Source organism: Lepus europaeus, chromosome 5 (genome assembly GCF_033115175.1).
Source record: "Lepus europaeus isolate LE1 chromosome 5, mLepTim1.pri, whole genome shotgun sequence".
Taxonomy (NCBI): domain Eukaryota; kingdom Metazoa; phylum Chordata; class Mammalia; order Lagomorpha; family Leporidae; genus Lepus; species Lepus europaeus.
The window spans coordinates 97452880-97476844 of NC_084831.1; the positions used below are offsets into that span (position 1 = coordinate 97452880).

Here is a 23965-nt window from a genome sequence, read left to right on the forward strand (position 1 = left end):
TTGGGAAAGAGCTTCTGATCTCTGGCTCCTGTGGGTATATCATTTGCCTGCTAACTACCTCCAATTACGTTCAGCTGTGCGTGTGGAATTACTTCCCTTTTGAATCAAAAAAGAGATTTACCACACCTAACCTGGGAGTGTCATCTTTGACACACCCTCAACCCTGAGGATCCAAACACAGCTCTCAGTCCACACTCATCTCAAGCCTCTAAGGCACCACTGAAAGCAGACAGTCCACTTAATATAGAGCCATAGTGTAACAAGAAAAAACACCACAGTGAAGAAACCAAATATCTCCAACATGCCAAACAACAAACGCAAAAACCAAGCTAACAAGAACAAGGAAGACACTATGACACCCCCAAATGAAAAAGAAACCCCAATTCAAGATTATGAAGATGAGGAGATCGAAAAAATGCAAGAAGCAGATCTCAAAAAATTGATAAGAACATTAAGAAGCTCTCAAAAACAAATTCTTGAACTACAGAAATCTTTAATGGACAAGATAGAAAATCTCTCTCGTGAAAATGAAATATTAAGGAGGAATCAAAATGAAATGAAACAACTAGTGGAACAAGAAACGGTGATAGTGACGAGAAATCATAATGAAATGAAGAATTCAATAGATCAAATGACAAACACATTAGAGAGTCTTAAAAACAGAATGGGCGAAGCAGAAGAGAGAATATCAGACTTAGAAGACAGAGAACAGGAAAGGAAACAATCAAATCAAAGAAAAGAAGAAGAAATCAGAAATCTAAAAAATACTGTCAGGAATCTACAGGATACTCTTAAAAAACCCAACATTCGGGTTCTAGGAGTACCTGAAGGCATGGAGAGAGAGAAAGGATTAGAAGGCCTTTTTAGTGAGATACTAGCAGAAAATTTCCCAGGTTTGGAGAAAGACAGAGACATCCTAGTACAGGAAGCTCATAGAACCCCTAATAAACATGACCAAAAGAGATCCTCACCACGACACCTCGTAATCAAACTCACCACAGTGAAACACAAAGAAAAGATCCTAAAATGTGCAAGAGAGAAATGCCAGATTACTCTCAGAGGATCTCCAATTAGACTCACAGCTGACTTCTCTTCAGAAACCCTACAAGCTAGGAGAGAATGTCGAGACATAGCCCAGGTGCTAAGAGAGAAAAACTGCCAGCCCAGAATATTATATCCTGCAAAGCTCTCATTTGTGAATGAAGGTGAAATAAAGACCTTTCACAGCAAACAGAAATTGAAAGAATTTGTCGCCACTCGTCCAGCCCTGCAAAAGATGCTTAAAGAGGTGTTACATACAGAAACACAGAAACACGGTCACCAATATGAAAGAAGGTAAAGGTGGGAAACCTCACACCAAAAGATCACAGGAATCTCAAACCATATATTAGAAAGTATCTTTGGCTAATGGCAGGGCAAAGTTACTCCTTCTCAATAGTCACATTCAATGTTAATGGCTTGAACTGTCCAGTTAAAAGACACCGATTGCCTGATTGGGTTAAGGAACAAAACCCATCCTTTTGCTGCTTATAAGAAACCCATCTATCCAACAATGATCCTTACAGGTTGAGAGTGAAAGGCTGGAAAAAGATATACCATGCCAACAGAAATGAAAAGAGAGCGGGCGTAGCCATCTTAATATCGGACAACATAAACTTTACCACAAAAACTGTTAGGAGAGACAAAGAGGGGCACTATATAATGATTAAGGGATCCATTCAACAGGAAGATATAACGATTATCAATGTATATGCACCTAATTACAGGGCACCAGCTTATTTAAAAGACTTGTTAAGGGACTTAAAGGGAGACTTAGACCCCAACACAATAGTACTGGGGGACTTCAATACTCCACTCTCAGAGATAGACAGATCAACAGGACAGAAGATCAACAAGGAGACAGTAGATTTAAATGACACTATAGCCCAAATGGATCTAACAGATATCTACAGAACATTTCATCCTACATCTAAGGACTTTACATTCTTCTCAGCAGTACATGGAACCCTCTCTAGGATTGACCACATACTAGGCCATAAAGCAAGTCTCAGCAAATTCAAAAGAATTAGAATCATACCATGCAGCTTCTCAGACCACAAAGGAATGAAATTGGAAATTGGCAACTCAGGAATCCCTAGAGCACGTGCAAACACATGGAGATTGAACAACATGCTCCTGAATGAACAATGGGTCATAGAAGAAATTAAAAGAGAAATCAAAAATTTTCTGGAAGTAAATGAGGATAACAGCACAACATACCAAAACCTATGGGATACAACAAAAGCAGTGTTAAGAGGAAAGTTTATATCAATAGGTGCCTACATCAAGAAATTGGAAAGGCACCAAATAGATGAGCTTTCAAGTCATCTCAAGGATCTAGAAAATCTGCAGCAAACCAAACCCAAACCCAGTAGGAGAAGAGAAATAATTAAAATCAGAGAAGAAATCAACAGGATTGAATCCAAAAAAACATTACAAAAAATCAGCCAAACGAGGAGCTGGTTTTTTGAAAAAATAAACAAAATTGACACCCCATTGGCCCAACTAACTAAAAAAAAAGAAGAGAAAAGACCCAAATCAATAGGATCAGAGATGAAATGGGAAATGTAACAACAGACGCCACAGAAATAAAAAGAATCATCAGAAATTACTACAAGGACTTGTATGCCAGCAAACAGGGAAATCTATCAGAAATGGACAGATTCTTGGACACATACAACCTCCCTAAATTGAGCCAGGAAGACATAGAAAACCTATCCAGACCCATAACTGAGATAGAAATTGAAACAGTAATAAAGGCCCTCCCAAAAAAGAAAAGCCCAGGGCCAGATGGATTCACTGCTGAGTTCTACCAGACATTTAGAGAAGAACTAACTCCAATTCTTCTCAAACTATTCAGAGCAATCGAAAAAGAGGGAATCCTCCCAAATTCTTTCTATGAAGCCAGCATCACCTTAATTCCTAAGCCAGAAAGAGACGCAACATTGAAAGAGAATTACAGACCAATATCCCTGATGAACATAGATGCAAAAATACTCAATAAAATTCTGGCCAATAGAATGCAACAACACATCAGAAAGATCATCCACCCAGACCAAGTGGGATTCATCCCCGGTATGCAGGGATGGTTCAACATTCGCAAAACAATCAACGTAATACACTACATTAACAGACTGCAGAAGAAAAACCATATGATTCTCTCAATAGACGCAGAGAAAGCATTTGATAAAATACAACACCCTTTCATGATGAAAACTCTAAGCAAACTGGGTATGGAAGGAACATTCCTTAATACAATCAAAGCAATATATGAAAAACCCACGGCCAACATCCTATTGAATGGGGAAAAGTTGGAAGCATTTCCACTGAAATCTGGTACCAGACAGGGATGCCCTCTCTCACCACTGCTATTCAATATAGTTCTGGAAGTTTTGGCCAGAGCTATTAGGCAAGAAAAAGAAATTAAAGGGATACAAATCGGGAAGGATGAACTCAAACTATCCCTCTTTGCAGATGATATGATTCTTTATTTAGGGGACCCAAAGAACTCTACTAAGAGACTGCTGGAACTCATCGAAGAGTTTGGCAAAGTAGCAGGATATAAAATCAATGCACAAAAATCAACAGCCTTTGTATACACAGGCAATGCCACGGCTGAGGAAGAACTTCTAAGATCAATCCCATTCATGATAGCTACAAAAACAATCAAATACCTTGGAATAAACTTAACCAAAGACGTTAAAGATCTCTACGATGAAAACTACAAAACCTTACAGAAAGAAATAGAAGAGGATACCAAAAAATGGAGAAATCTTCCATGCTCATGGATTGGAAGAATCAATATCATCAAAATGTCTATTCTCCCAAAAGCAATTTATACATTCAATGCAATACCCATCAAGATCCCGAAGACCTTCTTCGCAGATCTGGAAAAAATGATGCTGAAATTCATATGGAGACACAGAAGACCTCGAATAGCCAAAGCAATCCTGTACAACAAAAACAAAGCCGGAGGCATCACAATACCTGATGTTAGGACATACTACAGGGCAGTTGTTATCAAAACAGCATGGTACTGGTACAGAAACCGATGGATAGACCAATGGAACAGAATAGAAACACCAGAAATCAATCCAAACATCTACAGCCAACTTATATTTGACCAAAGATCCAAATCTAATCCCTGGAATAAGGGCAGTCTATTCAATAAATGGTGCTGGGAAAATTGGATTTCCACGTGCAGAAGCTTGAAGCAAGACCCATACCTATCACCTTACACAAAAATTCACTCAACATGGATTAAAGACTTAAATCTACGACCCGAAACCATCAAATTATTAGAGAGCATTGGAGAAACCCTGCAAGATATAGGCACAGGCAAAGACTTCCTGGAAAATACTCCAACAGCACAGGCAGTCAAAACCAAAACTAACATTTGGGATTGCATCAAATTGAGAAGTTTCTGTACTTCAAAAGAAACAGTCAGGAAAGTGAAGAGGCAACCAACAGAATGGGAAAAAATATTCGCAAACTATACTACAGATAAAGGATTGATAACCAGAATCTACAAAGAAATCAAGAAAATCCACAACAACAAAACAAACAACCCACTTAAGAGATGGGCCAAGGACCTCAATAGACATTTTTCGAAAGAGGAAATCCAAGTGGCCAACAGACACATGAAAAAATGTTCAAGATCACTAGCCATCAGGAAAATGCAAATCAAAACCACAATGAGGTTCCATCTCACCCCGGTGAGAATGGCTCACATTCAGAAATCTACCAACAACAGATGCTGGAGAGGATGTGGGGAAAAAGGGACACTAACCCACTGTTGGTGGGAATGCAAACTGGTTAAGCCACTATGGAAGTCAGTCTGGAGATTCCTCAGAAACCTGAACATAACCCTACCATACAACCCAGCCATCCCACTCCTTGGAATTTACCCAAAGGAAATTAATTTGGCAAATAAAAAAGCCATCTGCACATGAATGTTTATTGCAGCTCAATTCACAATAGCTAAGACCTGGAACCAACCCAAATGCCCATCAACAGTAGACTGGATAAAGAAATTATGGGACATGTACTCCATAGAATACTATACAGCAGTAAGAAACAACGAAACCCAGTCATTTGCAACAAGATGGAGCAATCTGGAAAACATCATGCTGAGTGAATTAAGCCAGTCCCAAAGAGAAAAATATCATTTGTTTTCCCTGATCGGTGACAACTGAGCGCCAAAGGGGAAACCTGTTGAAGTGAAATGGACACTATAAGCAACAATGAACTGATCAGCTCCTGTCCTGACTTTAGATGTACAATGTAATACTTTATCCTTTTTAGTATTTGTTGTTGTTGTTGTTGTTCTAGTACTATTGGTTGAACTCAGTAATTAACACACAATTATTTCAGGTGTTTAAATTTTAACTGAAAAGTGATCCCTGTTAAATCTAAGAGTGGTAAAAGAGAGGGAGGAGATGAACAATTTGGAACATGCTCAATCGGACTGGCCGCAAATGGTGGAGTTAGAAATGTGCCAGGGGATTCCAACACAATCCCATCAAGATGGCATGTACCAATGCCATCGCACTAGTCCAAGTGATCAATTTCAGCTCACAATTGATAGCTCTGATAGGTCTAAGAGTCAAAGAGATCACACAAACAAGACAAGTATCTGCTAATACTAACTGATAGAACCAAAAAGGGAGAGAAAGATCCAACATGGGAAGTGGGATACACAGCAGACTCATAGAATGGCAGATGTCCTAAATAGCACTCTGGCCTCAGAATCAGCCCTCAAGGCATTCGGATCTGGCGGAAGAGCCCATGAGAGTATAGCAGGCATGGAAAGCCAAGATATCATGGAAAAAAAAAAAAAAAAGACCTAAATGAATGATCTCTGTGAGTGAGATCCCAGGGGAAAGAACGGGGCCATCAAAGAAGGAGGTACCTTTCTCTGAAGGGAGGAGAGAACTTCCACTTTGACTATGACCCTATCGGAATAAGATCAAAGTCAGCGAACTCTAAAGGCTTCCATAGCCCTGGCAACTCATGACTAGATCCTAGGGAGATTACTGACGCCATGAACAGGAGTGTCAAATTGTTAAATCAGCAACAGGAGTCACTGTGTACTTACACCCCATGTGGGATCTGTCCCTAATGTGTCGTCTAAAGCGAAGTGATGCTATAACTAGTACTGAAACAGTATTTTTATACTTTGCGTTTCTGTGTGGGCACAAACTGATGAGATCTTTACTAATTATATACTGAATGATCTTCTGTATATAAAGAGAATTGGAAATGAAAAAAAACAAACAACCTGGTGTTAAAATGGAAATGGCATAGAAAATTAATTAATTGGAAAAAAAATTATGTAGGATCTCTGTCTTTAATGTGCTATACATTGCTATTTAATGCTATAATTAGTAATCCAATGGTAGTTTTTTCACTTTATGTTGCTATATGGGCAAAATGTTGAAATCTTTACCTAATATATACTAAACTGATCTTCTGTATACAAAGAGAATTGAAAATGAATCTTTACATGAATGGAAGGGGAAAGGGAGCGGGAAAGGGGAGAGTTGCGGGCGGGAGGGAAGTTAAGGGAGGGGGGAAGCCATTGTAACCCATAAGCTATACTTTGGAAATTTATATTCATTAAATAAAAGTTTAATAAAAAAAATGAAGTTAAGTTGGGACATGCTCAATTGGACTTGCCCCAAATGGTGGAGTTAGAAATGTGCCAGGGGATTCCAATACAATCCCATCAAGGTGGCATGTAACACTGCCTTCTCACTAGTCCAAGTGATCAATTTCAGTTCACAATTGCTCACACTGATAGATCTAAGAGTCAAAGGGATCACACAAACAAGACAAGTGTCTGCTAATACTAACTGATAGAATAAAAAAGGGAAAAAACGATCGAACATGGGAAGCGGGATACACAGCACACTCATAGAATGGCAGATGTCCTAAATAGCACTCTGGCCTCAGAATCAGCCCTTAAGGCATTCAGATCTGGCTGAAGAGCCCATGAGAGTATTTCAGGCATGGAAAGCCAAGACACTCTGGAAAAAAAAAAAAAGTGACCTAAATGAAAGATCTCTGTGAGTGAGATCCCAGTGGAAAGAATGGGGCCATCAAAGAGGAGGTACCCTTCTCCGAAGGGAGGAGAGAACCTCCACTTTGACTATGACCCTATCGGAATAAGATCGAAGTCGGCAAACCCTAAAGGCTTCCATAGCCTTGGCAACTCATGACTAGAGCCTAGGGAGATTACTGATGCCATAAACAAGAGTGTCAAATTATTAAGTCAACAACAGGAGTCACTATGTACTTACTTCTCATGTGGGATCTGTCCCTAATGTTTTGTCCAATGTGAAGTAATGCTATAACTAGTCCTGAAACAGTATTTTACACTTTGTGTTTCTGTGTGGCTTCAAACTGATGAAATCTTTACTTAATATATACTAAATTGATCTTCTGTATATAAAGATAATTGAAAATGAATCTTGATGTGAATGGAATGGGAGAGGGAGTGGGAGATGGGAAGGGTGTGAGTGGGAGGGAAGTTATGGGGGGGAAGCCATTGTAATCCATAAGCTAAACTTTGGAAATTTATATTTACTAAATAAATTTTTAAAAAAAGAAAAAAAAAAGAAAATGAAATTAAGAAATATATGTATAAAATACAATCTCCGCAGGGATTAACACCCTGGCCTGAAGTGCTGGCATGCCATATAGGCGCCAGTTCGAAACCTGGCTGCTTCACTTCTGATCCAGCTCTCTGCTGTGTCCTGGGAAAGCAGCAAAAGATGGCCCAAGTCCTTGGGCCCCTGCACCCACTTTGGAGACCCAGAAGAAACTCCTGGCTCTTGGCTCCTGGCTCCTGGCTTTGGATCAGCACAGCTCCAGCCATTGTAGCCAACTGGGGAGTGAACCATTGGATGGAAGACTTCTCTCTCTCTCTCTCTCTCTCTCTCTCTCTTTCTGCCTCTCTGCTCTCTGTGTAACTGTGACATTCAAATAAATAAATCTTTAAAAAAAGAAAATGAAGCTTTAAAAAAATACATTCTGAGCACATTCATAGCTAAGTAATTCATCCTCTGATCCTCAGTACTCTCATATCTAAACAAGAAATAAATATCATGTGCAACTCAATGGTTTGTTTGGAAAATTAAGTAATACACGAAAAGAATTAGCACAGGATCGACTATTACACACTTAACAAATGCTCATGTTGTGTAATATTATAAATTATAGGGTGTGGTGTTATGAGAAGGCCATGCCAAGATGGCCACTGGCAACAGAAACTGCCTGGCAACAGGCTGTGATTGGATGGCTTCGGAAACTGCCTGGCAACAGGCTGTGATTGGTTAGGGCATAGACTGCCCCTTGACCAGATTGGCTGCCTTGGGTATTTAAGCTGCTGTACCAACTGAAATAAATGAGTCTGCAGGCTGCTTGCCTCTGGCCCGCTTTCCCCTGGCTCCTGGGGTCTATGTGGTGACTCTGTACCTGTTGCCCCCACCATGCTCCTCCCCTCAGAACAAATCCACAGCAACATCTGGCGCCCAGCGTGGCTGAGAGAGAGTGTGTTGGACTCAGCGAGGTCCTCCCTTGATTTCAGCAAGTAGGCCCCTCGGTGTTTTGTGTGCTATTCAGTTCTGTGAGGGTGAGCACAGAACCCTCTCCTACGCCCCTTTCCTTTTCCTTGTCCTTTTCCTCGGTCTAAGTGACCCCAGGTTAGGCACACACTGCCCAGAAGTGTAACGCCACTTCTCAGCTCCTCCTTTTACTTTCGGTTCACCTGGAGAATTCACATAAGGGACTCATCATCCCAGAATTCCCAACCTAGTCATCTTCCCTCACTCGAGAGAGGTGACACTCCGGAGACACCATTTGGGCATATGGCCTTGACCTAACGAATCAAGGCAGTTCCCCACTAAGCACAGGACATACTTACGATCTGATATACCACTGTCTGTTTGTCTAATGTAGGGAACCCCCTGTATAATGCCATCAGCCGCTGAGGTGCTAGGAATTTGTTTTTTTATGGCAGCAGTGCTGTGTGTGTCTTTCCTTTGGCTAGAGTTGGTGTGGTGTGCCGCTCTTAAACACTCAAACATGGGAAAGATATCCCCCTCTCAGAAACCCACACAGGTTACCAAACATAGTGAATCTGTGAGTGATAACAGCCTGTCACTCCAGGCCTCTGCCTTACAGGCAACAGTTGACGACTTAGGGAGAGAGAGCTCTGACAGTGAAAATGACATGACAGCAGACAACGTAGCAATGCCTAGTCAGCCACCCCCCAAATACCTGTGGGATGAACTTAGATGGCCTTGAGGCAATAACCCATGCAAGGTCATCCATCCGCACCCAGTGAGGATCCTCACATTTGTGGCAGTCCTCGGGCACCCCAGGCTCTCAGAGCAGCTGCTAGACCCCATTCCACCCATATGTTTGCCGTTAATGTAGGAGCGGATGCAGATTCCAGGGCCTGGATTCCAACGCCCATAAATGACCTTACTATGCTAAAAAAGGCTTCTCAAGAGTCAGGCCCCAACTCTCCCTACTTTGAACAGGTGCTCACACAATGGGCAGTGAACCTTCAAACTCATTTTGACTGGGTTACACTGCTCAAAGCATGTTTGTCAAGACCACAGTTCTTACAGTGGAAAACCTCCTAGGAGGAAGAGGCTGAAACTGTGGCAAGGAATAATGCTGCCTATGGAATTGCAGTAAACTTTGATATGCTTACAAGCCACGGAACTACATATATCCTCATGAACAGGCCTGCATTGGAGTAGTTGCCTATTTTGATCAGGTCAGAGATTTGGCACTTAGAGCCTTGAAAAATATAAATCCTCCTAATTATAGTCAACTCTTTAGAAACCTAGTTCAAGGCCCAGGCGAATGGTTCCCCAATTTCCTTGCCAGAGTCTTAGAGGCAGTAGAGAAAAGATTACCGCTTGGCCCTGATCAAGACAATCTGGTCAAACAATTAGCTTGGGAAGGTGCTAGCAAGAGGCAAAAGCTGCAATCGCCCCAATACATAATGAAGACATTTCTAAATGTATAGTAACTACAGAGGAGGTAAACCCTAACTGCAGCCATTAACAAACTGAACACAAGGAAGTCTAATGATCCTCTGGTTTGTTGGGGACGTCAGGAAATGGGACACCTATGGCGAAACTGCCCAAATGCTGATATACAGGGCAAGCCAAAAATGCTGTGTCCCAGATGTAAAAAAGGCTTTCATTGGGCAAAAGATTGCAAGACCAAGCCTTTAAACTCCCAGTGGAGCGGCCCTCAGCCCAGCAAATATGAGGAAGTCCCACCACCATTAATTGGTCAATGCCTATCTTCAATCTAAGGCCAAAATTGACCCTATATTTAGGTGACATTGCCTTTGTGGGTTTACTTGATATGGGGGCAGCTGCCACTGTCTTAAAAGCTAGGGACACAAGAAAAATGCAACATTGGAAGACAGCGCCCGGGCCTGACCTCCAAGGCATTGGAGGATTAAAATTGGCTGATCATGTCATCACGCCTGTAATGTGGCAAGATGATAATGGAGATACAGGAACCATCTTTCCACTAATTGCTGAGGTTTCCATGACCTTATGGGGGAGAGATGTGCTCTCACAATTGCAAGAGGTCCTTACTATGGATCACAAATCTCCACAAGCCAACAGCTTTAATTGAGAGCCTACAAGTAAGATTCACTCCCAATTCTAGTGGCCACTGCTCACCTCATACAAAAGCCAGGCCCAATCCCCATTGAATGGGAATAAACAGGAAACACCTGGGTACAGCAGTGGCCAATAATACAACCCAAACTTGGCATCCTTAGAGAATTGGTACAGGAACAATTGGAAAAGGGACACATAGAGCCCTCCACTAGCCCTCACAACATGTCCATTTTTGTGATACCAAAGAAACAGGGAAAATATGGGCTATTACAGGATTTGAGAGCCATCAACAAAATCATAAAAAAGATGGGAACATTCCAGGCTGGCATTCCCCATCCTGGGGCCATTCCTAATGGATACTACATAGTTACCACTGTTATCAAAGATTGCTTCTTTTCCATTCCCATTGCAGAGGAGGATAAGGCCTATTTTGCCTTTACAGTATGGGAGCCCAATTTCCAGCTCCCCACAAAAAGATTTCAGTGGACAGTACTCCCACAAGACATGAAAAATAGCCCTGCCATTTGCCAAAGATATGTTTCTCATGTGACCAGCACACTTAAAGATCAGTGCTTGGTCATACATTATGTGGGTGATATCTTACTTGCTCATGAGAATGTGGCAACTCTGAAGGCCTAAGTGAGACAGTAAGAAATTTACAATTCCTGGGTTTGTCTATTACCACAGAAAAGGTACAACATTTTCCTCCTTTTCAATTCTTGGGATATCAAATCTCCTCCCATATATCTCCAATGGGCCCAAACCTAAAAGTCAAGCATAAATCCTCACTTAATGAACTTCAGCAACTATGCAGTCAAATCAACTGGCTGAAGCCCTTCGTTCCCCTAACACCTGTAGAACTTAGACCACTATTCAATTTACTAAGGGGAACAGCCCTTCTTCAAAAATCACATTGACACCAGCAGCCAAATTCACTATAGAAAAGATCAGCACCCAGTTGTCAAATCTAAAAACCTTTAGATATGACCCTCAGGTGCCTCTATTTTTCATAACCATATCTATCCTCAAGGCCCCTTTAGGAGTTATTTGGCAACAACATGGACCACTTTTTTGGGTGCACATAGCCTGGAGCGAGTGTCATAAAATAGTTAACAAAGTAGATGCCATCCTTATGATGGGACTTAAATTAAGATATTATGCCAATAAGATATTTAACACAGAGCCAGAATAGTGGTCCTACCCCTATCACAATTAGAACTGTCCACATTGATGCAGAATAGCACGTTCTTTAAAACTTTAATGATAAATTTCCCAGGACAGGTTGACAATCACCTGCCAGTGGACAGGCTACTCCAGATGTTGCAAACCTTAGAAATAGACTATCCAAAACATGCTTTCCCTGCTAATCAACTTATACCCATGGCACTGTGTGCATTTACGGACACCAACAAGTTACTGTTTGGAATAGTGATCAAATCCTCTATAGAAAAAGATAAGATCCACGTAGAACCCCATGGGGGATCAGTGCAGTTGGAAGAAATAAGGACAATAGTCAAGGTTCTACTCCTTAGCCAGGATGGGCCAGTAAATATATTTTCAGACAGCAAATACTCAGTACAGGTAACAAAGACGATCCCTTTTGCAGTCTTTAATGTGACCAATAAGCCAATTGACCAGATGTTCACAACACTTAAAGAGCTAACTGAGAACAGAAAACACCCATGGTATATCTCACACATAAGATCACATACTAGGTTACCTGGCTTTATTTTCCAAGGCAACTAAAAGGTTGATCGTCTTATCTCCTGCAGCACAGCTTCCATTGGACACCTAGAACAAGCCCGTATTCTACACCAAAAATTTCATGTCTGCAAGCAACATAAAATTGTTTTTCCCAGAGCTAACAATGAGCCAATGCAAATACCTAGTGTACTCTTTCAAGAATTGTGCACCCCTCACCCTGTTAGGCCCACTGCAACAAGCAGGAGTGAACCTACGAGGCCTTGCTCCTAATAAGCTCTGGCAAGTGGACGTCACCCACATTAACTCCTTTGGTAAACTTTAAGTTTGTACATGTGGTGGTAGATACTTATTCAAAAGCTGTATTTGCAACAGCCCAATCCGGAGAAAAGGCTAGTAATATGATAAAGGCAGTTAAGTCAGCCATACTGGTCCTTGGTGTCCCCTGGACAATAAAGACTGATAATGGGCCAGCGTATACATCACAGGAATTTAATTCCTTCCTGAAATCCTGGAACATACAGTCTGCCACAGGTATCCCATACAACCCACAGGGACAGACAATCATTGAAAGAACTCATAGGATGATTAAAGATCTCTTACAAAGACATCAAAACAATCATATGCCCCCAGACCCACAGCTTGCTTTGACTGAGGTCCTTTTCACTATCAATTTTCTTACTTTTGATTCCCAAGGGATCAGCCCAGCTTATAAACACTGGGGATCCTTTCGATCCCAGACCCCAGCCCCTATGGTTAGGTGGAAAGACCCCCTGACAGGAGAATGGAAGGGACCACACCCTCTGCTAACCAAAGGTCAAGGATATGCTTGTGTCTTTCCAGAGAATGCGGGACAGCCCACTTGGGTACCAGCCAGAAACATCAAGCCTGCAACTGACAGTCAATCAGAACCAGCTGAACAAGACTGAGAGCCCCGCCTTGTTAGCAGACGCACCTGCCCTATCATCCTACCCTGAGGAACTGCCTATAGCCACATCCGTTACTGCTTTATATCCCACTTAGCTCCAGTCAGCCACTCAAACGGCTCACAGCCTGTGTGCGCTCATGCCATTCCTTATTACCATTGTTCCTCATTCCTACCCCCATCTGAGCAAGCACTCCTGTGGTCTCCTGTTTTGAGCACTGATTAGTCAATGATGGGTAAGATCCACTGGGGGACAACCTAAGACAGGCACAGCCGTGTACAGAGACCACATGGAAGCGGGGTCAACAATGGTATGGCTGAGAATCATGCCTCCTGTTGCTCAAAAATAAACGAAAAGGGGGAAATATGGTGGAATTAGAAGGCCATGCCAAGATGGCCGCTGGCAACAGAAACTGCCTGGCAATAGGCTGTGATTGAATGGCTTCGGAAACCACATGGCAATGGAGCCTGCCTGGCAGCAGGCTGTGAGTGGATGGCTTTGGAAACTGCCTGGCAATAGGATGTGATTGGTTAGGGCATAGACCTCCCCTTGACTGGATTGGCTGCCTTGGGTATTTAAGCTGCTGTACCAACTGAAATAAATGAGACTGCAGGCTGCTTGCCTCTGGCCCGCTTTCACCTGGCTTCCGGGGTCTGTGTGGTGACTCTGTACCTCTTGCCCCCACCACACTCCTCCTCTCAGTTTGAATCCACAGCAACAATAGGGAGGTCAATGGAAATTTAGAACTATTATTCTTTAGTCTCTATGAACAGAAGGGATATATATTTTATGGCAGAATTTTCACAGTCACTCTGTCCCAAGGAATATATTTTCTTCATTTAGAAAAAAACAGTTTAGATCACTAGAGCCTCAAAATTAACATGTCAGGTTTTGATGTGATATTCTACATTATTCCATAAAATGTGTTTTTAATTGACAAGTGACATTATCTATTTTCATCATTTGGTGAAGCCACAACTCCAGAAGAAAACTGGGTCATTTGAAGCAACAATACCTTGGTTTGTTGTCACAGTGGTTTGATTTCCTAAGGGCTAAATCTTGTGGGAATTTTGGAATGTCTCTGAGGGATGACCAAATATTTTGTTTTAAAATTTATATATATTCCAGTACCCTTTGTGCAAATAAGATGCACTGTAATTTTAGGGTTCACATAAGTCTGATCTAATATTTAAAGACTGTCTAGTAAACTAAATGGAAAAATATTTTTGAATATTCACTAAGTGGTGTATATTAATTAATTCTTCATCTCCCGGTAGCCACCAGAAATAAAAGCACCACAAAATGTACCAGAGAGCAAGATGGCACAATGAAAAAACTGAGTACTAGAACAATGGAACAGTCAAGAAAAAAATGACAATAGGTCCCTTTTATAAGAGTTTACTTAGTCCTTAAATTATTCCATAATAATTTTTAATCTTCAGGAATAAGACCATGATTTTTATTTCGATTCCATTCTATGATGTCTTATGACAAAATTTGAATTATAATATTTAATGATGGCATGTAGGAAATCATGTGCATGATCAGATATATTTTAGTAGCACTAAAATGCAAAGTGGAAAATTCAATGAAAGATGAGACTTAAAGGGGAACAGGTATTGATGACCCATGAGAAAATCCTAGGTTCAGTCTGCACCAAGACCAGAAATAAGATGTGAATCCAATAATTTGATAACAGTGTGGCAATGAAGATTAAACTTCTTCATACAAAAGGGGAAGACAAAATCCAAAATCTGCTAGAGAAAATAATTATGAGACTTCTTAATTATAGATGGAGTTTGAAAAAAATGCTAACATGCTAATTTGGGATAGATTTTCAAGGGAATCTTTGTTTCCAGTTATAATAATTCATGGTGATTAAAAACAAAGAACCAAGACTCATCAGGAAGTTCTACTTAACTAATTGTATTTTTTACATAGTAATTAATGATGTATCTATCAACAGTATAATGAATACATATATTTTGGAATAATCACATCACTAAATACTATACAGAAAATATAGTCAGTTAAATAAAGCTATAATTGTTAGAAATAGTCTATCAACAAAATTATGGTAAGGGATATATTAAACTAGGAACAAAACAAATTATAGCATCATATGTATATATAAAGTTTGAAATCATACAAAACAAACCTATTTGTCATATGTGGACATACCCATATGTTATTATAAATACAAATTCATAAGAATGCCAAACACAAAATTCAATTCAGGATAGTGCATTACTTAGGAATACAGGAAGGGGAAAATTAGATCAGTAAAGATCTGAAAGTTATTTTAAATTTATTTTTAAAATTTTGGATTAACATAAAACACCTATATACTTTGTGCAATGTTATGAAATATTTCAACAGATACATATAGCATAAACCAATCACTCCAGGCAATGAGCCCTTCCATTTCCATTACTGCAGACTGTAGTTGCTCTACTCGTTTGTGGACACCAGAATCCATTACCTCTACCAGACTCCATTTTGGGACACAGTGTCTGGTCATTTCCCAACCCCATATCGTACTCAGCCTCCAGTAATCACTAAATTAGATTCATATCAACTAACTAACATATACAAGTTCACACAAATGTGTACCTATAAAATGATCTAGAATTCCACCTTTTTGTTTCAACTCTCAGAATTTAATTTTTATGGCTCTATAATATTCTATGGTGTATATATCCCATAGTTTCTTATCCATTCAACCATAATGAACATTTAGATTGATTTTATAACTTTGTAATTATAAAGAGTGCTACAATAAACATGGGAGTGTAGCTACCTCTTTGATAGACGAATTCCATTCCTTTGGATTCATTCCCAGAAGTGCAATAGCTGTATCATATAGGACACGTGCTTTTACTTCTTTTGAAGAACCCTCATATTGTTCTCCACAATGACAAATTAATTTTCATTCCCACCAACAATGTATTAGGTTTCCCTTTTCTCCACAACCTCATCCACATTGGTGATGCCCTTAACCTATGGTTAAATTAGCAATAATTAGCAATTGAAAACACTTCTGTAAATCTTTTTGGAAATTCTTAGAATCATGGGATCTTTAGTCTTCTATGTTACTTTTTGAACCTATATATGTAATATGAAGAGTGAACCAGAGCAAGGAAAGACATAATGCTGACACTTGTGTGGTGTGATATGGTAGGTGTAGAGGTGTGGTTAATGTATAGGTGTCTGATTATATGTATTAATGGTTTGACCAAAGAAAGACAAATGAAAAACAAAAAAACAATCCTCTTTCTCAATCCAAAATACTTGCTGAGAGTTCTGGAAAATTTCACAGATGTTCCCTGAAATTAAAAAAAAAAAATGCTTAACTAAATTATTCTTTCTTCCCATGGTTTGATCATTTTTTCTTCTTCTTTTGGATATATTCCCCTTTTCTGACAAGATAATAGGCACTGTTTCTGGGTTTTTATTAGATGGGTTTTATTAGTGGGAAAAAGTTTTAGGGTTTCTATATAATGGAGAAAATGATCCCTTCTTGGCTAAATGCATATTGTACTGACCAAGTTGTCTCACACCTTCTGAAAAGGCCTAAGGAAAGTTTTCTAAGTGTTTTAGAGTGTTGTTTGGGACAAGATATCAATCAAGTCACTTTATGTTTGGTCCCAAGTCTCTTCTACGGCTAAAGAGCAGTAATATCAATATCTGCAAGATGAGGTGGCTCCTCGTGACCCCAGAAAATGCCAGTTCATGTGAAGCCTAAATCAATTGCTTGCTGCCTTAGACCACAAAAGTCTTTTTTTTTTCAATTTTGAATGGAATAAACACTATTCTGTTGAGTATGAGAGCATATGTTACTCAGCACTATTAAGTAATTATTGCATTTAAGTTTTCCACTAATGGACTATAAACATAATTTACAATTTACTATAATTGACACTTTTAATCTATTTTATTTATGCCACTAATGACTTAGTTACAAAATAACTTCCAAATGCAAAATATAATCATTGTTAAGGTTTACTTATATCATTCTAGAAGCTTTAAAGAGAACTATCATAATATGCTATTTTAAGAAGGGTGCAGGGGCCGGCACTGTGGCATAGCGGGTAAAGCCACCACCTGCAGTGCCGGCATCCCATATGAGCACCCCTTCAAGTCCTGGCTGCTCTACTTGTGATCCAGCTCTCTGCTATGGCCTGGGAAAGCAGTAGGAGCTGGCCCAAGTCCTTGGGAACCAGAGGAAGCTCCTGGATCCTGGCTTTGGATCAGTACAGCTCCAGAAGTTGCAGCCATCTGGGGAGTGACCTGGTAGATAGAAGACATCTCTCTCTCTTTCTCTCTGCCTCTCTGTAACTCTTGCCTTTCAAATAAATACATCTTAAAAAAAAAAGAAGAATTTAAATTGTTGAAATGCTAATAAGTGACTAAGATATCCAGATGATGGTCTGTTGTTCCCAGTCTAATGCTTGTGGGACTGCCAGTCATCAAGATTCTCACACAGCAGGCAGGAGAAGGGCACACTTCCAATATGTTTATGAGCTTCATGCAGACTTATTGCCTGCATGTTGTTCAAGGCCAACAAATAAAATCTGTCAGCCCTGGGCTACATTTCTAATTAAAGTTTTAAATACTATCTAAAAAGCACACATTTAAAAGTCTACATTTGTTTTACTCTCACTCAAATATTATTCTAGCATTAAAATGCAACTTTCATATGCCTGAGATCTTAGAATGACCAACAGTCTCAAAATGTAAACGAAGTTTTATGAGAAAATTTAACCAGCCAATTTAAATCTCAGTAAAATATGTTACTCTATCTAAGAGGCAAGTTTCAACACTATTAGTTATTATTTTTTCATTTGGATCATTGAAATCAAATTTAGATTTGAGAAATTAATTTTAAAAATCAAATGTAGTTTAGTAACTTGCTTTTAGCTGTTCTAATATTTATTTTTACATTCTTTTAATTTACTTATTTAATGTATTTGAAATGCAGAGAGACAGAGACAGAGAGTTCCTATCCGTTGGTTCATTCCTGAACCACCTGCAACAACCAGGGCTGGGCAGAAGCCAGCATTCAGAAAATCAATTCAGGTCTCACACATCTGTGGCAGGGATCCAAGTACTTGGATTCTCCAAGGTGCACATTAGTGAAAAGCTGGAATAAGAAGTGAAGCTAGGACTTGAAACCAGGCACTTGATTTGGGATATAGGTATCTCGAGCAGTGATACAACCACTCACTCCATCTATCCTAATAATATAACAATCATAATCATAATCATAATAATCATAAAATCTAAAATATCCTCTGTCCTGTCAACTGTTTATATATAACATGATCATGTCTTGCATCCCCAGATTTGCATCACCAAGAGATGAATCAGTCAGCATCAATGTGTAAATAATTTTACTTTTGTGTCTGCTTGGAATTTGGCTTCTGAGAACTGCGCCATGCTCTGAACTCTCTGTGTTATTCAATTCGTAGTCTACTTGCTTTGCCTTTTTTCTGTTTTGCTCTTCATGCTGCTCTTTCTCTTTTCTTACCCATCCTTCTCTTACTTCCTTTTACCATAATCTTTATATCTTTTTCTGAAATTCCTTTCTACTTTAAACATTTTTCATTACATTCCCAATTTTTTTAAGTTTTAAAAATATTTTTTTAAAAAAAAGCTTTTTAAAAAACTTTTTTTAAAAAAAAGCTTTTTAAAAAACTTTTTTTTAAAAAAAGTTTTTTAAAAGTTCATTTTACTTTGTTTCAAGGCACAAATATAGGCAACTGAAATACTACAAATTATTATTTAAAATGACATTTGTAGTACCCCCAGAGCAAGCAAGAAAATAAAATTTCTTTTGCTCCAAGATATCCAAGGACATCATATCTAGCAATCTTTATAATCATTTTCTATAATCCTTCTAGTTTTCAAATGCTTATATTCAATAACCACTCTCTGGAGGAAAGAGAACATAAAATGATCAATTTCCTTAAAGACTACTCATATCCTTCCAAAAACTAAATGATCCAGTCATTTGTACAGACCAAATAATACAATATTTTTAGTTCTCTTTAAAAATATTTAATTCTAAAATATTTATATGAATGGAGCATAAAATTGATTCCAAAACTTAACAGATTACACAACAATGTCAACAGCAATGCAGACCAACAACATTCATGAAAAAAAAAACTTCATAAAATGATATTCAGAAAATAATTGACATCATGTTAAAAGATTAATGTGGGATTAACGCCAAAAAATATTTATCATGGTGATAACTCCAAAGAAAAAAATCCTTTCATAGTCTCTAAAAATACTAATGAGGCATCTGATAAAATTCAACAACTATTTCAGTTTTTTCTTAAATCACACAGTGAAAACTTCCTGAACATGAAAATATCATATCTTTCATCCAAATCCAACATCATCCTTATTGGGAAAATACCAAAAGTATTGACACTAAAATTAAAAGTCAAGATTTAAATATTAAAGAGTCTAGTTTATGCTGCTATTGTACTATTTGATACATATATGAATGACTTCAAAAAGTTCATAAGAAATGGATTAAAAGATGAGTATTTTGGTACAAACATTTTTGAAATTCATGCATAGTTTTTTACTAGTATGGATTTTTCATTAACATTTTGAATATCACTCATATATTCAGAAATTAAAATTTGGTTATAAATAGAAGCCTATAGCATGAGAAGTTTCCCCTCCTTGTCTAATATAACACTTTGGGATCTGAAAGGTTTGTTTTATACTGAGATAATCACTGCTATTTTTTTCTTTTCAAACGACATTTGCCTATTTTTGTTAGTCAAAAACATTACATTGGTTAACATTCATTCCTCATATCACTCATAAACTAAAGCCATTACAGGTATCATGGCAGCAAGAGGCTTAATTTAGAAAGTAGAAATTCTTCAAATGTGAAGCTCTACAGATTGAGAATAGAAGAATTAGAGAAACAGTCACTGACCACCCTGGCCTGGATGAAAAATCCTGAAGTTGTGACCAAATCCAAGGAGTTGTGCACATCTATCTAGAAATGCACTGAGTATGTCAAAGGAAACTGCTTTCTGTGTGGACACTGGCTTGCTGTGCTTGTGCACATCGAGCCAGGGTTGGTCAGCAGGCCAGAGATTCAGGAGACACCTTAACTCAGAACAGTAAGAGGATAAAAACTTGCTGAGGTCTATTTGCACTACTTCTTCCTTATGTCTGACCGCCATAGCCATTCAAATGAATTTCCCTTGTTTCGCTTACCTCTTCCAAACTGTGCAGGGGTTCCTATCTTTGACCAATTCTAACAAGGTTCCATAGAATAAAGAGGAATCTGGGAAATAGTTTCCAGATTTAGACAGTAGCAGTAATGCCAATTTGACAAAAGATGATATAGTATACCTTTATAAGTATATGTAGTAAACTTTATTTTGCTCTTATTTTAAATTTATTAGTTCATTTTTCAAATTTGGAATGATAATCTTTGGTATATATAATCAACAAAATTTTTTTCAACTTCTCATCTTTTCCTTTCTCATTCTGTAAGTGAATAACATTTCCCATTATTAGACATATAAATTTATACTTATTTCTTCATGTCCACCTCTATAATTCCTTTCATCATTTTTCTAAATAAAATTAATTCAAAATTCAGGATTTTGTTATTGCTTCCCAGCTACTTGTTGTTTAATTGAGGTTCACCTGCAAGCAATTTCCTCAACCAAGATTTTTGTGAGAAATAACCCCTGAGTACTAGCATAGCCAAAAAAAAAAAAAAAAGAAAGAAAAAAACCTATCAAAGTTTCACTTGAAGTATGACTCAGCTGTGTATATCATTGCCTTACCTTGCCTGTGACATAGGCATTACTTCATTGTCTTCTAGTTCTGAATATTACAAAAGAAAAATAAGAGATCTTGTTGATTTGCTTTATACTCTGCTAAGTTACTTGAAATTTTGGTCTTCCTTTGCCAACAATTCTGTACATTTCAAGGAGCAATCACCTTACCAAAATGTATCTCAGTATTGGCCATTATAATTCAAATCTCCCTAGCACATTGCATCCCTTTTCAAGAGTGTAGATCCAAGCTTTCTTTCATTTCAAGAGTTTCTTTTGAATTATATGTTTCCCTACTCTGTTCTATTATTTTGACTTTCTTCTTAAGGAACTCCAATTATGTACATTTGATCTCCTTTGCTTTTTGTTTTTTTTCTATATCCAACTGTTTCTTTCCTTCCTTTTGACTCCTCTACATTTCTATCTTATTTTGGTAACTTTTTTTATTTATATCTCAAATCTCTTCCAGTGTTATTCCTTATGCTCCTTCCAATTTTGTCTTTAGTAATTTTTTTGTTCTTGCTTTTTCCTGTGTTCTGACAATTTACATTTCATTTTCTCTAAAATTTTCCCTAAAATCTTCTTTTTCACATTAGGGTCTTCCTTCATTCTTCATTATTTTTTCTTTTTTTACTCATTCATTCACGATAAAATATTTGGCTAGGCCTTTCCTCTGTCTTTTCTCATTTTGTTTCATATTCATCAGGAACATTTTTTCAACTTTGTTTCTTCTAATATTTCTAATATTTCTTCTAATATTGGAGTCAATATTGGGCCAACTCCTATTTCACTTTTTACTATGGGATAAACTAGGTGGTCCTTGTTCAACTATGGCAGAAGTCTCTGAAGAGTGTACTTTTACTGATGTTTCTGTAATTTAGTATCATGTATCCATTATTCTACTTTGCACATTTCTTTTATTCACTATGCCCTATTTGTCTTCTCAGCTTTTATGGTGCTCCTTAGGCCCCACAGCTCTATTTCTTCTCGGCCTTTCTTCCGATCTGCTGCACCTGGGCCACTTTGCTACTTTCCCCATGTGGCACCTACTCCTTTTCAGCCCACCCAGTGGCTGTGCCAATTGTAGCTGGTTTTAACTGCCTTTACACTTGAAAAAAAAAACACATATATTCATATTCTAATATTCATATAAGATGAAATTGCAGTTTTAAAATTCACCTTATAGCTTTATAAATTATATTCAATGAAAATGAGAAACAATTGCATATTTACCTTTGAAATTCAATAGTTTAAAAAGAATGTCTTTACTTTCAATAGCCTATGAAAAAATTTCATTGCATTCTATATGTATTTTTCATCCTCAGAATAATTTATTTCCTAACATCTTCTTTTTTTTTTAAAATTTATTTGACAGGTAGAGTTATAGACAGTGAGACAGAGAGAGAGAGAGACAGGTCTTCCTTCCGTTGGTTCACCCCCAAAATGGCCGCCAGGGCCGGCGCTAAGCCAATCCGAAGCCAGGAGCCAGGTGCTTCCTCCTGGTCTCCCATGCGGGTTCAGGCACCCAAGCACTTGGGCTATCCTCCACTGCCCTCCTGGGCCACAGCAGAGAGCTTGGCTGGAAGAGGGGCAGCCAGGACTAGAACCTGGTGCCCAAATGGGATGCTGGTGCCGCAGGCGGAGAATTAACCAAGTGAGCCATGGCGCTGCCGCCCCCCCCCCCCCATATCTTCTTGAAATATATCTTATAAACAGTTTTCTATTCCACTGACCAGATTCTTCCTTCATAGACATTGATTGTATTTTACTGAATTGATGTATTAGGAAAAGACAGTAACAGATCAAGGGTGATTAATCACTAGCTGAAGGCAAAGTGTGAACTGAGGACCTCTCTGGTGTCATATAAATAATCTCTTTTTCCTTTATTAGGAATGTGGAAAAATGCTAAAGTTGAGAATTAGAAATTAATTACAAGGGTATTTGGCAGTTAAGATATTGGAGTGGTGGCTGGTGTTGTGGTTCAGCGGGTTAAAGTGCCACCTGCAACACCAGCATCCTATATGGGCACATCCTTTAAGTTCCAGCCCAGGCTGTTCCACTTTCTATCCCAACTCCCTGCAAATGCTTCCAGGAAAGATGGCCCAAGTCCGTGAGGCTCTCCATGTAGGAGACCCAGATAGAGTTCTAAACTCTGGCTTTGAAGTGGCTTAGCACTGGCCATTGTGGCCAATTAGGGGGTGAACCAATAAAAGGAAGATCTCTCTCTCTTTCTCTCTCTCCCTCTCTTCCTGTAACTCTGCCTTTAAATAAATAAATAAATCTGTAAAAAGATACTAGAGTGTCCTGGTTCAAGTTTTGGCTCTACTTCTAACTCAGCTACCTGCTAGTGTTCACCCTGGGAGGTAGCAGGTAATGGGTTAAGTAATTGGGTCTCTGCTATCCAAGTGGGAGACTTAAAAATTGAATTCTGGATTCTTGACTTCAACCTGACTCAGTCTGGATGTTATACGTATTTGAGGAGTTTACCAGTGGCTGGAATATTTCTCTCCACTGTCCTTCTGTCTGCTTCTATGCCTTTCCAATAAAATAAAAATAAACAAATAAAAAATTTTAAAGAAGTAAATTATAAGAGATGTAGAGTTCAAGAGAAGTTTGTGTGGTCAAACCCTGCAGGTGTGGAACATTGAGATTTATGCTGTACAAGCGAGGTTGACATAATGGAATGCAATGAATCACTACATTTTGCCAAAATATCCTGCAGATGTGGCCTACCATTTCCAGTAAAGGATAAAATTTCCCTCATCAAATACAGAGTGGCAGAAGATACCAAAGTACCTGAGTCCCTGTCATCTCCATG

The 23965-nt window shown here is 38.7% G+C and overlaps 1 long non-coding RNA gene across 4 annotated transcripts in view; it reads right to left on the reverse strand.

Moving 5' to 3' along the window:
* LOC133759998 (uncharacterized) overlaps positions 1-23965 on the reverse strand; it is a 163811-nt gene that overhangs the window by 42164 nt on the left and 97682 nt on the right. The window contains exons 4-5 of one of the 4 annotated variants that reach the window (XR_009865949.1): positions 21157-21196; positions 15707-16650 (exon numbers count right to left, since the gene is read on the reverse strand). The exons of 2 other annotated variants lie outside the window; for them this stretch is intronic. This is a non-coding gene — a long non-coding RNA (uncharacterized LOC133759998). Of the gene's footprint in view, positions 1-15706; positions 16651-21156; positions 21197-23965 lie in introns of those variants that run through there. One more of the 4 variants, XR_009865950.1, reaches the window with a different exon arrangement.